This window comes from Puma concolor, chromosome D1 (assembly GCF_028749965.1).
Source record: "Puma concolor isolate L17-30 chromosome D1, mPumCon1.1.hap2, whole genome shotgun sequence".
Taxonomy (NCBI): Eukaryota; Metazoa; Chordata; class Mammalia; order Carnivora; family Felidae; genus Puma; species Puma concolor.
In genome coordinates, this window is record NC_141676.1 from 107,775,584 (window position 1) to 107,789,788 (window position 14,205).

Consider the following 14,205-nt stretch of genomic DNA (forward strand, 5'->3'; position numbering starts at 1 on the left):
GCGTCCCAAGGAATGTGTGACTTTTATACAGCCATGTTGTCTACGTTCCAGGAAGCAGGGCTCTTCCAGATACTTTTACAAAAGTCCAAACCTCTTTCAATCTGGTTCCAGTTGCTGCAGAATTCCAAACGGAAGGAAATGGTAAAGAGAGTAGACAGGCTGCAATGTGCCAAGTCCTAGGATGTTGCCAGACAGACACTCATGAGTGAAGAATTATTGCAGAGCCACAGATCCCCACAGAAACGTCTATGCTCACAGTTGATCGACTTCAGAAAAACTCGTTGGTTTTCTGATCCCCAGACTTTTGGAAGGAAGCATTATATCAGCAAGGTATCTATATGGATTTGGGACCATATAAGACACTGACTGAATTGTTTTTCCCTTATCTCATTTTGGGCATTATGCAGATAAGAACACTGAGTCTGCAGATGATCCCGATTTAAGCACCCACTAGCTGTGTAATCTAAGACCAGCCACTTAATCTTTTTGAGCCTCAGATTCCTCATTTGTAAGATGAGCAGGATGATGTTCATGCCACAGTATTAAGACCAAATGGTAAAGTCTGTTGTCCTGCTTTTTAAAAAACTGTAGCAACTTGTACAAGTGGCAGCTTGTTATGATTGCTATAATTTCTTGGGAATATATCTGTTTTAATTCATCTGGTTAGAAAGGGTGACAATGGGGCTTAGGAATCTACTGGCTATCTCTCTGTACCTTGGACATTGGTCTTTAGAGATGTGGAAAAGGATGCTACATAATTCATTCTTCAAAAATTGTCTGATTCCCTGGTGACGTGCTGTGGGACACACAGTGATGAGTAAACACAGTCCCTCTGCTTTGGGGGCTTACAGTACAGTGGATAAATGGATGGATAGATGGATAGATAGATAGATAGACAGACAGATAGATAGATAGATGTGGAGATCGAAAGAGATAGATTGTCGCTGTGGGTATGGAAGCAAATGTAGGTGGAGCTGTAGATATAGATGTAGATGTAGATACCGAATGCCCTCTCCCACATTAATTTTGCTGATGAGTGGCCTCTGCAAATAAAGCGTTGGTCTCCACTGCTTTGATGACAATGGACGTGGCTATGAGATTGGAAAATGAGGGTTTCAGCCAGAAAAACAGGTCTATCGACAGTCATGCTTGACTAAGTACTTGCTAGGTAATTTCTTTCATAGACATTTGGCATAAGAGTTCTTCAAACTTTACTGAAAGCAGATAAAAGGTAGTTCCCTCACTACGCATATAGGAATCTGTCCCACTTTTGTCCTGGTTAGTGAGCACAGTATCATAGAATCTTGGATGTAAAAAGGAAAATCATTTAAAAGACTAGAGAACAAAATCTAACATTTTTACCTTATGAGTTTTTCCTAGGGTACTTGAAAAAAATAACAACGATGTGGCCTCCCATCTGCTCTGCTTTCCCTCACCTTTGAAGAGAACAGTCACCACAGTCATGGCAGGGATTTTGCGCTCAGTAGCTCAATAGTTCAGAGGCCCCCAGATGGACTCCAAACTGTAACAAAAGGTGTGGAGTCTCTCATTTGTACGGACTGGATTTGTCACAAATTTACCAAGAATTCCAGATCAAGTATTTCAGCCTTCACCTGCAGATCATGAAAACTATGGTGGGGATCCACAGCACCCTCATAAACTATGTATTGTTACCAGAACAAAGAGACGTCCATATTGGGGAAAAGATATAATAAAGATGCTTGGATTAGAAAAAGCACATACTCCTCAAGTTCACAAGGATATCCCTTCAGGGAGTGCAAGACTGAAAGTGGTTAAACATTTGGTAAGAATCAATTCCCTGAAGGTGCCACAAAGACTTCCAACAGAGGCGGACATGTCTGACATGTGCGTCCAGAGCACTGGGGGATTAGTGGTGTGGTGGCATCTAATAAATCCTGTGGATCAGGAAGTAGTTAAGTCCTAATGCCAGAGCAGTTTCATATGTAGAAATGTAAATCATTTTTTTCTTTAAAAAAATTTTTTGTAATGTTTATTTATTTTTGATAGAGAGAACACAAGCAGGGGACGAGAAGAGGGAGAGGGAAACATAGAACCTGAAGCAGGATCCAGGCTCTGAGCTGTCAGCACAGAGCTCAACACGGGGCTCAAACTCACGGACTGTGAGATCATGACCTGAGCCGAAGTTGGACGCCCAACTGACTGAGCCACCCACGCGCCCCTAAAAATGTAAATCATTTTTATTTAAAGATAGAAAGTGTTCGCATTAAAATATATTTTAAATACTAATCACTTGCTAAAACAACAACAACAACAACAAGATTAATTCTTATTTTTTTAGGTAGTGGTGTCATTTGGCACCATGTATCTGAAGGCACCCTTTGGAAACACAGACCTGGCTTTACAGACCCTAAAAAATGATCCATTTCTTTAACAGACTGTATTCACATTAAAAGAAATAAACTTCAACAGAATAAAGACTGGTTGAGACACCAAGGATAAAATAATCTGCATTTGTTAAAACATCTTAAGGTATTTTTATGGCAAAAAAAAAAAAAAAAAAAGGAGAGAGAGAAAGAAAGAAAAAGTCAGGCAAGATAAGATTTAGATTTCTGCCCTTCAGCAAGACCCAGCACTTTGATTAACTCCACCTGGAGAAGAGAAGGCTTATGAGGATCCTGAGTTATCCCCAGCGAGACACTGTGTACAAGATGTGATTTCTGGGATCTGGAGACAAAGTTTCTGTGAATTGGCTCCCACGTGTGCTAACTAGCTTGCCAAATGGTGAAGAAAAAAATCCGCAACATTTACCTTTGATTTGGGGATCTTTGGGATGTTTTCTCTGAACGAAATAATATCCCATCTGGGCATTCTGGATACTACAGAATAAAATCAACCATTTAAAAAAGTAAGTGGGGAGAAATATCATGAAGAAAAATATATGATAAAGTTGGGAGTAGGGTGAGTGAAAAAGGAAAGTGTGCACATGTGTGGACACAAAAAACAGCCACCTGTAAGCACGTAGGTGTGTGTCTTCCCTTCCCACCCCGGCCCCACAGACAGATCAGGGATTGCCCTCTTCGAGAAGAGCACTGAAATAATTACACAAAACATCATCACTGAGGGGAAGTTTAGAGATCATCTGGTCAAAGGTTTGTAAGATCTGTTGTTTTTTTTAAAGCGATGGACACTTTTCTTCGAACGAAATCTTACATGGAAGCCCCACGTGTACATGAAATTGATCAAAGTAGAACTTCTCTAGTTGAAGCAGGGACTCAGAGCCCCACTCAGATTATCCTCACCTCTGCAGAAAGCAGGACACCATGACATAGTTTGAAAACCACACATCTCCTCCTTTTATTCATGTGATAGCATGACAGTTAGAGCCCAGAGGGGTAATGGGATGTGCCCAAGACCATACAGCAAGTTTGCAGCAAAAATAAGACCACTGCCCCATTTTCCCAGTTCCTCATTGTGATTTCTTCCCACTGCATCAGTCTGTGTCAGTCTGATCATTATGATGAGGTTTATTTAAACTTTCTGGTGGAAATATTTCATACGTTCCACATAAATTTTAACCAAGTATTGAGTACCTGAGCCATATATTTTTTTAACTGTTTCTTTCCTTTGAAGGCTCACTCAAGGCTCTCTCCTCAAGCTCTTTTTGGATATACAAAATTACCAGGTGCCATTTTTAACAAACTTGCTGACAGGCATGCCTCCTAAATTGTGACAACAAAGGAGTGGGAACCGATGTTTTGAGGTGGGGCATATCCCATTCTTTGACCCCCAGTAAAAGGCACCAAAAAACCCAGGTATAATCTCTGAACCCAGTCTTACCCCCATCAAACCAGAAGGAAGGAAAGCAGTAACGTGAACCACTCCAACTTTCATTCTTTTCCAGGACCGTCTTCCAGTTGAGTTGTGAACTAGCACTAAAATCACCGACAGGCAGGTGAGCAGCTGGAGATATTGGTATTAAAGAGCCTGACTAATTGGCAAACTAGCCAACCAGACCCAGGATTGTCAAGAATTTAAAATTGCTTTGAAGAAATATTTCTTGGTCATCTGCTCTGCACTGTTATTTTCTCCAAGAAAAGATGAGAGAGGGCAGGGGTGATATGATTATCAGGTAACACGTGATACCCCCCACCATTTTCACCATCTGAGTTACAGGAGAGAAGCACCCACTCAGTGCAATGAGAGAGGGTCCCAATGTGAGAGAAGCATGAGGTCGCAATGCGCAATTCCAGACAATGACTTTGTCAGGATATCCATTTTGTCTTTTGGCGTGACCTGAATTTTGGGACCAGGATAAAGCAGGACAAGAGGCATGTAACAACGAGGGTTCTCCAGAGAAACAAAACCAATAGGAGATATTTATTTACAGTCAAACCTTGGATTGCGAGTAACTTGTTCTGCGAGTGTTCTGAAAGACGAGCAAACATTTCTAACAAATTTTAACTTGATAAATAAGTTATGTCATGCAACACGAGTAGTATGTGACACCAAATGTGACATGATCACAACTGAGCCAATGGTTCTTGAAATTCGTTTTGATATACAGCGCTTTGGATTACAAGCATGTTTCTGGAACAAATTATGCTCGCAGACCAAGGTTTTACTTACTTATTTATTTTAAGGAATTGGTTCACATGATTATAGAGGCTGAGAATTCCTAAGATCTTCAGTCCGAAGGCCTGAGAACAGGGAGGGCTGATACTATAAGTCCCGGGTTGAGTCTGAGTCCACAGTCAGGAGATGACTGGTGTCCCAGCTTGAAGATCTTCAAGCAGAGAAAGTGAATTCTCTCTCACGCAGCCTTTTTGTCCTATTGGTGCCTTCAGTGGACCTCAACCCAAATAGAGGACAACAATCTGTTACTCAGACCACTGATTCAAATGTTAATCTCATCCAGAAACAGTCTTGCAGATACACTCCGGAAAAATGTTTAACCAGGCATCTAGGCGCCCCCTGACCAAGTCAAGTTGACACATACAGTTAACCATCACAAGGCCTGAGGAAGCAGGAAGGTTCTCAGCTGGTGTGCCCCTGAAAGCGTGTCACTACAGACACAAACTGGAGTCTATCTCAGCAGGTGTCCAGAGCCCATTCCGGAGCCCAACATGACTGAGGATGAGGCCACTCCGACAAACCCTAGACTTGACTTTAACATTCCTCTTGAATGAAGCCATTGTCCATATGGGAAGAAATATAGAAAGGATTCAAAAAAAAAGTATTCTGGAGCATTTTTAGGTTCTTTGGTTAATAAATGTGGGGAGATGTGGAGAGGCAAACTTGGAAACAAGTCTCACAATGATTTGGCAGGAGAAACAGCAGGCTGTTGACAGCTTCTTGACTTGGCTTCAATGGCATAATAAGGGGAGACCAGTTTCAGACATTCATCTGCAAATAAGGTCCCAGGGCATGGAGAAGACTGAAAGGCTGACTTTTCTTTAGAACAAGTTGATTATTTGATGTTAATGGATATTCTAACCATTTCTCATAAGAAGCTGCTTCCGAATAAAAGAGCCTAAAGGAGTCTATCCCCTTGCAAGATCTGGCAAGCGATGTAAGGCAGGGGTCCTTCAATGATCATTTCTTTAAAGGATTTTTGCTGTCCTGGTTTGTCTGATTTGGCCTCTTAGGCACAAGATTTGGCAAAGATCCATAATTCACTCATTTTCCTAACTTGCTTCAAGCAATCATAATTTTCCATTGACCTAGAATTCCTCCAGCTCGGGACAGACCTCAGCCCAACAGAGAACCAGCAGAGAGCCTGAATGCCCACTGAACTGAAAGATTGTTGATGCTTGCACAACACGGATTTGAACTGGGCAGGCCGGCTTACACACGAGTTTTTATTTTTATTTTTTGATAAATGCAGTACAGTAATGTGAATGTATTTTCTCTTCCTTACGATTTTCTTGATAGCATCTTCTTTTCTTTAGCTGACCTTATTGTAAGAATACAGTATGTATACATGTAACATACGATATATGTGTTAATCAACCGATGATGTTGTCGGTAAGGCTTCTGGTCCACAGTAGGCTACTAGTTAAGTTTTGGGGGGAATTAAAAGTTATGTGCAGACTTTTGACTGCATGGGGGTGGGGGATGACATGTCTAAGCCCTGCGTTGTTCAGGGGGCCACTGTACTATCCCTTTAATGCTGCATGACCAGGTATATTTACACAAGGATTCCCTCTACTTAGTAAACATCAGGTTTTTGACATAACTCATCCCTAAGCCACTTGTCAAGAACCTGCGGCAGGCAAATTTATCTCATAACCAGCTTAAATTGACAATATAAAACAGAAACCATAAAGTCTGTGAAAAAGCCAGACTTAACAGGGGAAAGACAGACAGGTCTTTGGTTCTAAACCTGGATATAAGTGAAAAATCAGAATATTAATCGTCTGAAAGGACTACCCTGCCTCCCTCCCCCCTTTTCCTGACCCCTCCAGGATACTCAGAAAGGAAATGGCATGTTTCTGCTGGGTTGGGTGATTGAGGGGAACGAATCTGAATTATAAAGTGTTACAGGCTCTTGGAAGAAGGAAGGTGCTGTCAGAATAAAAGATGCTGTACTTCACTCTCTCTGTGGCATTTGTATACAAGTCCACAGTTTGTGACCTGTTTTATAGTTGGCTGACTGCTCTCTCCTCCCCGCTCTTATTAAACAAAAGACTTGCAGGTTCTGGAAAGTACTGGCTACGATGCAGCCACGCCCCGTCATCCCAGCCGTGCTGTGATGTGCCGAAAAGAGCCCCAGGTTGGAGGCAGAGAGCAGCTCTGGCCACTGTGGGGTGCCTGCGACGGGCTCTGGACAAGGGTGGCCCAGGGGAGCAAGGGAGGCTGCTGGGGGAGGAATGTGCAGCAGCTCCCGTCACACAGGCTTCATCAACTTCTCTTCCCGCCCCCCCCCCCCCCCCCCCCCCCCCCCCGCCTCGCTGAGACTCAGGCCCTCCACTTTCGGTCACCTACGTCTCTCTTCCATCTACAACCAACTTGTCTCTATTTTATCACTTCAGATTCATTCAATACACATTTATTAGGCACCTGCCACCGCTCTTCAGCGTGCCTCAGTCTACCCTTCATCCTCACTGCCCTCACTGCTCTGGACAAGGGCACCTGTCTGTTGTTCCCAGCGCTCTCTCCGTGGCATCTGAGAGCACTGATCTCGGCACGTTTCATCAAATTTGCTCACCCTTTGTCTTCCTTAATAACCCTCTCCCTTGGTGTTGCTCCTTCCTCCGATGCCTCCCTCTGGGCCTCCTTCTCGTGCCTTGTCCTTTTTCAGCATTCAGTGTGGATATGTCCCAGAGCGACATTCCTAACCCTCTTCTACTTCTACACACTGCCCTGGATCACCCCATGACTTCCCAGGGTGTCCCCCATCATCTACAATGCAGAAAACCTGGGGGGACCACATCGCTAGCCTGAACGTCTCTTCTGAACTGCAGACATGTTTCGTCAGCTGCTTGCACAACACAACCATCTGTCCCAGTGAGCAAGGCTGCGTGACAAGTCACCCCCAAACCGAGTGGCATAAAACAACCATGGACTGGGTCAGGAGCTCGGGGGACAGGAAAGGCACTTGTTTCTGCTGTATGACATGTGGAGCTTCACCTGGGAGAACTGAAAGGCTGGAGTGATTTAACAGCTGAACAACGGAATAACCTGGAAGCACCTCCGCTCATATGTCTAGTGGTTGGTGTCTCCATCTCCACGTGTCTGTTGGCTGCAATCTCACCTGGGACTCTCAGTCAGAACACCTACACATGGCTTCTCCATGGGCCCAGGCTTCCTTACGGCATGGCAACCTCACAGTCCCTGGACTTCCTACCAGGCAGCTCAGGGCTCCAAGGGTGGGTGTCCTAGCTAACAATGAAGAAGTTGCACCACCTTTTGTGACCTAGTCACAGAAAGCAGTTAATGTACTCCCATCACTTGATACCAGTACAAGGCGTCACAAGCCGCCATTTTCGGGGGGGAGGGGATGAGACCCCATCTGGTGATGGGGGCTGTGGAAAAGCCATAGAAGAGCGTGCAGGGCAGAAGATGTGACATCACTCCTGCGTCTCCAGCCTCATAACGGTGCTCCATCCATACAGATGCATCACAGTGCCACATACACTCTCTTTCCTCCATGCTTTTACACATACTATTCCCCTGACTGGAGCATCTTCCCCTGTCTTCTAGCTCCCACCAGTATCTGACTTTTCTCTCTCACTGCTCTTTGTCCTTCAAGCCTCATCTCAGATGCCACTCCCTTCAGTTCCAAGTTTGTCCTTATAAGAGATGCAGGGTCCACCTCATCCTGCTTTCCTCCCTCCTCCCTTTGGTCTCCCTTACTCACTCGACAACTGGATGTGGAGGGACATCCCATGCCCGAGCTCTGAGTCACCTCACCTGAGCTCAAAGTCTGGTTGTGCCACTTGCTGATCCTGTGAACCTGAGCGATTTGCTTAACTTCATAAAACTTTCGTTCCCGCCTCTATAAAGTGAGAAAACGATTCTACCGCCTTTTGGGGCTGAGGGCTAAATGGGATGGTGTAAAGATATCAGCCCATAATTGCTAGCTATTAACACGATCCTCAGAACAGTTGTATGGGTCACAGATTCATTTGAAGAACCAGTGTTTACAGTGCAAACATTGCCCCTCTAGTGCTGAGAAGCTAGATTGCTCAAAAAAGTAAACTTCTTAAGCTATATTTAATGCACAGGCATCTACTAACTCTATTTTCTTTTTTTTTTTTAATTTTTTTTTAATGTTTATTTCTGAGACAGAGAGAGACAGAGCGTGACTGGGGAAGGGCAGAGAGAGAGGGAGACACAGAATCCGAAGCAGGCTCCAGGCTCTGAGCTGTCAGCACAGAGCCTGACGCGGGGCTTGATCTTACTGACTGTTAGATAATGAACGGAGTTGAAGTCAGATACCTAACCGACTGAGCCACCCAGGCGCCCCCTATTGTCTCTATTTCTATACTTTCTTGTTTTAACGGTTACACTTAATGTACATTCGGTATTTAGACAGCCATTCTTAAGTACGAGCATTTGTATAGTATGTCCTATATTTGGCACAGCTAATTATTTCTCACCAAACATGCTTTTACTTCCTACTGACGTTAGAGAGAATCTTCTGCTTTTAAAAAGACACTTGCCCTAGTTATTTCTCCTAGGAAGGGTACCTCTCTTTCTGCTTGCACCATGACCCCAGGAGGGCAGCCAGTTCAGCATAATTACTACCCACATGTGACTTTTCTTTCTCTCTTTGGTTCCACTAACCACTGTGTTTGGTGCTCACCATGCATGGTTTCGATCTGCTCTGGGCATTGAACATAGAGCTCCCTAAGATTGCCGTTGGGCAGAAAGCAGGCCCTGTTAAAATATTTGCAGTGAAAAGGCACGTTCTTCTGGTGATTTTGAGGTGGTATTTTTGGTTTTGTGGTGTTTTTTGTTTATTTCTGTTTTTGTTTTGCTTCTTTTCATTGCACTTTTCTAGCATGCCAGGCAGTTACTGTTTGCGCAATTTGTGTGGACGGACTGTTTGTTTTAGGCATGACCATGCCAGGGAAGAGAAGACTTCAGTGTTGTTCAAACGCCACGCGTAAAATGACCCAAGTTTGAGCAGAATACAGGGAATACACAGGAGCAATGGAGAAAGCAATATAGGGACACAGATATCAGTTAAGCACAGGGATAGAGCCACTGGCAGAATGGAATGAGTCACTTGCCTTAGAGGCGATGAGCTTTCTATATTGGCTTATTGAAGTACTGGTTCATCAGCAAATTGTAAGGAAAATTTAAAAATCAGTGAAAGTTGGATTAAGATACCTTATTCTTCCAAGATTTCATAACAAAATGCCAGGAAGATTCACCACAATTGCTGGACAGCAGCTCTAGGCTGCATTGCCCGGGCCCTGGAGGAAAATAGATCTAGAAGAGCTGTATCTGCAGATGAAGAATTTAGTGTCCTCCAGTTACTGTGATGGTGAATACTGTGTGATCAGCCCCCACACACACACACACAAAGGGAGTCCAGAAAAGTGACATATTCTACAGCTGCTTGAATCTTCACCAGTACATGGAGACTGTCCACTAGAATTCTCTGAACCTATTCTTTCAAATTCAGAATCATGTTTGTCTCCATCTCCAAAAGTGTGCATTTGGTCCCCCGTCATATCCTTTCAGTATTCAAACTAGAGATGTGGTGATGGGTTAACAGAAGAGGCAAGGCAGGCCAATAAGAATGAATACACAGGAAATTAGAAAAACTGACCGAAAAAGTACAGATACACCACGACCTCGTGTCTTTAAAATCCTTAAGACATTCTTGCTGGGAACAGTGTTGGGTGATCTTGGCCTGGAACCGGTGTGCCTCTCGTTACAGAGTCGTCTGTGGTACAAGAAGTTGGCTTCAGAGCTTAAAGCCACAACCCACCACTGTGCCCACAGATTGGCATAAGAATTTAAACAGTGTTTAAAGGGGGAATATGGTCCCAGGATTTCAAAGCCAAAGAGGAAATAGCAAAATATTTAATTCAATCATTCTACTTTGTAATTTTCAGTTTAAATGTCACTTTCTCAAATAAACTTCTTCTAGGTTTCTGGACTGGATTAAGTTTCTAGTTGTATGCTCTATGACACAATGTACTTTTACTTTATAGTACTTAATACGATTAGAATTAAAAAGTAGATGATGTAATAAATGGTGCAGTGTCTTTCCCCAACAATCTTTATGTTCCCAGAGGGAAGCAATTGTCTCTCTTCGCTATGTATTCCCATATTTCATTGGAGTACCTGACATTTAAGTAGGTTTTGGATAATATTGGTTTAATAAGTTAGATGAAAGTTAAGCTCAGATAAATTAGCAGTGAAAAATTAAGTGAATGTTACAGCCCAACGCACACCTCATTCCCAGCTCCTAGCTGTAGTTTGCATACAGAGAGATAAAAGGAAGGAGAATCAACTGGGGCGCCTGGGTGGCTCCGTTGAGCGTCCAACTTTGGCTCAGGTCATGATCTCACAGTTCATGCGCCAGGCTCTGTGCTGACAGCTTAGAGCCTGGAGCTTCCTTTGGATTCTGTCTCTCCTTCTCTCTCTGCCCCTTCCCTGCTCACACTCTGCATCTCTGTCTCTCAAAAATGAATAAACAATTTTTTTTTAAAAAGGGGGTGCCTGGGTGGCTCAGTCGGCAAAGCATCCAACTTCGGCTCAGGTAATGATCTCACGGTTTCTGGGTTCCAGTCCCACGTCGGGCTTTGTGCTGACAGCTTGGAGCATGGAGCCTGCTTTGGATTCTGTGTTTCCCTCTCTCTCTATCTCTCCCAAGCTCATGCTCTGTCTCTCTGTCTCTCAATAATAAATAAACGTTAAAAATTTTTTTTAATTAAAAAAAAAAAAAGGAAAGTGAATCAAGGAAGGTTTTGTGCTACCTTGGATTTCCCAAGAATCTAAGAAATACCAAAGTATGTACATTTCATCTCATCTCGGATAGTTGCCATAGTTTCTACCTCACTCATTCAATAAATATTTCTCCAGTGCCTACTAGAGTCAGACACTGAGTTAAATGCTGGAGATACAAACTAAGAAAATGTTTCATTTCACTCTGTTTCCCTGTATCCAGTTTGCAGGAGCAGTTTGTAATTTACAAAATCTCTTCACAAGTTAAAGCTTTCAAGCTTCCATGTCTAGAAGTTCATAGAAAAAATGTTCAGGAAGCATGTAACAAATGGATCCTCTGACATGATCCCAATAGCCAAAGTAATAATCGTTAGCAGGATTCAGGCCAGATATTCTCTATCATAGGTTGGGTTACCCCAGAAGCAGAATCTGAGACAAGAACATGAGGGATGTAGGAAATGGGACAGAAATGGCGTATTATCAAGCAAGATTCTTCTGTGGGCAACTGGGGCTCAATCCTGCTGGGGAATTCTGGAAAACCAGATACAACACATCTGAGTTCTCCCACGTGAAGGACAAGAAAATTTGAATATTCCTCTTGAAATTCCCATCCGGTCATTGGCAGAGGGCTGCTTCCTGGCAAATGTCTCCCTGGCCTGCCTTCAGTCAAGGGAAGTCCATGAAGCTCTTGGAATGCACAGGGTGGTGCGGGCTAAGGGCCTCCGGACAAGGTGCTGACGGTGTCGACTGTATTTTCACCTCTAGTCAAAGAAAGTCTCAACATATGAAAATTGAGTTTTGGTCTTCCCTCTTCACTGTCTCTGTTTCCATTCTTCTCTCATCACCCCTGCAGTCCTGGAAAGCTGGCTGGAAATTCATGCCTGGTATGAGAATAAAGACAAGCCTCTGTCTGGGCCAGGGCCCCGTGCTCAATGAATGACAACGACTGGGCAAGGGAAGGTGTGAGAACAACATGGGTACGATCCATTATCTTCATACTGACTCTGTATGGCAGCACACAGATGGAGAACGCCTTTAAAATGTAGATTCCGGGGTGCCTGGGTGGCTCAGTCAGTTAAGTGTCCGACTTCGGCTCAGGTCATGATCTCACAATCCGTGAGTTCGAGCCCCACGTCGGGCTCTGTGTGGACAGCTCGGCGCCTGGAGCCCATTTCAGATTCTGTGTCTCCCTCTCTCTCTGCCCCTCCCCTGTTCATGCTCTGTCTTTCTCTGTCTCAAAAATAAATAAACGTTAAAAAAAATTTTTTTAAATGTAGATTCCAATCACACCACTCTAGGAATAAATCCTTCCCTTATTCCACAAGGCCCTCCAGGACTTGGCTCCAGCCAACCTCTCTGACTTCATCTCCTGTCACTTTGTCCTCACTCTGCGCCAGCCTCACTGGCCTTCTTTCTCCTGCTCGAGCATGCCAAACTTGTTTCTGCCATAGACTCATGCACTTGTGGTTCCTCTGTCTAGAACGCTGCCTCCCACTTGTCACAAGGCCACAGGGGCTTCATTTACATCATGGCTCAAGTGTCACTTCTCCAAATAAGATGCCCTTAACTGCCTCCACGTCATTACTTATTCATCAACCCCACTGCATGTTTTCTGTAGGACTTAACACTTCCCAAGTTTTCCTTATAGTTTATTTCTCACACACACATATGCCCAAACTAGACTGTAAGCTCCATGAGAGCAGGGACTTTGACGTCTTGTTCCCTAAACCTTCACTGCCTAGATTAGCATGTGTTCACCCATGAATATTTGATGAATATGATTATGGCCTAGGTCACTGCCCCTGCTGGAGCACACAGGGAGGGGAAAAGCAATGTGAGTCTAAGAACATCCCTACAGAAATCCCTCTGTCTGGCTTTTATCAGCTTCAATATTCTCCTTTGAAATCAGTTTGCTATATATTGCTATTTCCTTTGACACAGGATAATTGTGTTATTCAGTAACAAGGATGGCTGCTTTCAGCACTCCTATTCAACACAGCACTGGAAGTTCGAGACAGAGCCGTTAGGCAATAAATAAACATATGGTGTCCCACGTGGAAAGGAAGAAACAAAATGATCTCTGTTTGCAAATAACATGATTTCATCTGTAGAAAACCTAAAAGATTCCACAGAGATGCTATTGTAACTAATAAACCAAGCAAAGTTGAAAGACACAAAATCAACACACACAAAAAAGTTGTATTTCTATACACTAACACTGAACAATCCAAAAAGGAAACAATTCCATTTATAATAGCACACATACACACAAATATCTAGAAATCAATTTAACCCAGGAGGCAAAAGACTGATACACTGAAAACTACAAAAATTGCTGTAAGAAATTAAAGACAGAGATGCGGAAAAACAATCCATTTTTATGGGCTGGAAGACTATTGTGAAGATGTCAATATTACCCAAAGCAGTCTACATATTTAATGCAATCTCTATCAAAATCCCAACAGCATTTTTGCAGAAATAGAAAAAAATCCATCCTAGAATTTAGGTTGAATCTCAAGGGACTCTGAAGAGACGGGAACGATCTTGAGAAAAGAAGAGCAAAGTTGGAGGCCTCACATTCCCTGATTTCAAAACTTACTATGAAACTACAGCAATTAAAACAGTACGGTACTGGCCTAAGATGTATATATAGACCAAGAGGATAGAACAGACAGCCTAGAGATAAATACTTGTATATATGGTCAAATGACTTCCCTTTTTTTTTTAATGTTTATTTTTGAGGGAGAGAGAGACAGAGCGTGAGTGGGGGTGGGACAGAGAGAGAGGGAGATACAGAATCCGAAGCAAGCTGCAGGC

The 14,205-nt window shown here is 43.4% G+C and overlaps 1 protein-coding gene and 1 pseudogene across 3 annotated transcripts in view; one reads left to right on the forward strand and one right to left on the reverse strand.

Moving 5' to 3' along the window:
• Positions 1-14,205, reverse strand: part of POU2AF2 (POU class 2 homeobox associating factor 2) — a 494,391-nt gene that overhangs the window by 394,299 nt on the left and 85,887 nt on the right. The gene's annotated exons all lie outside the window — the stretch shown is intronic.
• On the forward strand, positions 1,419-1,945 carry LOC112865881 (large ribosomal subunit protein uL30m pseudogene; annotated as a pseudogene).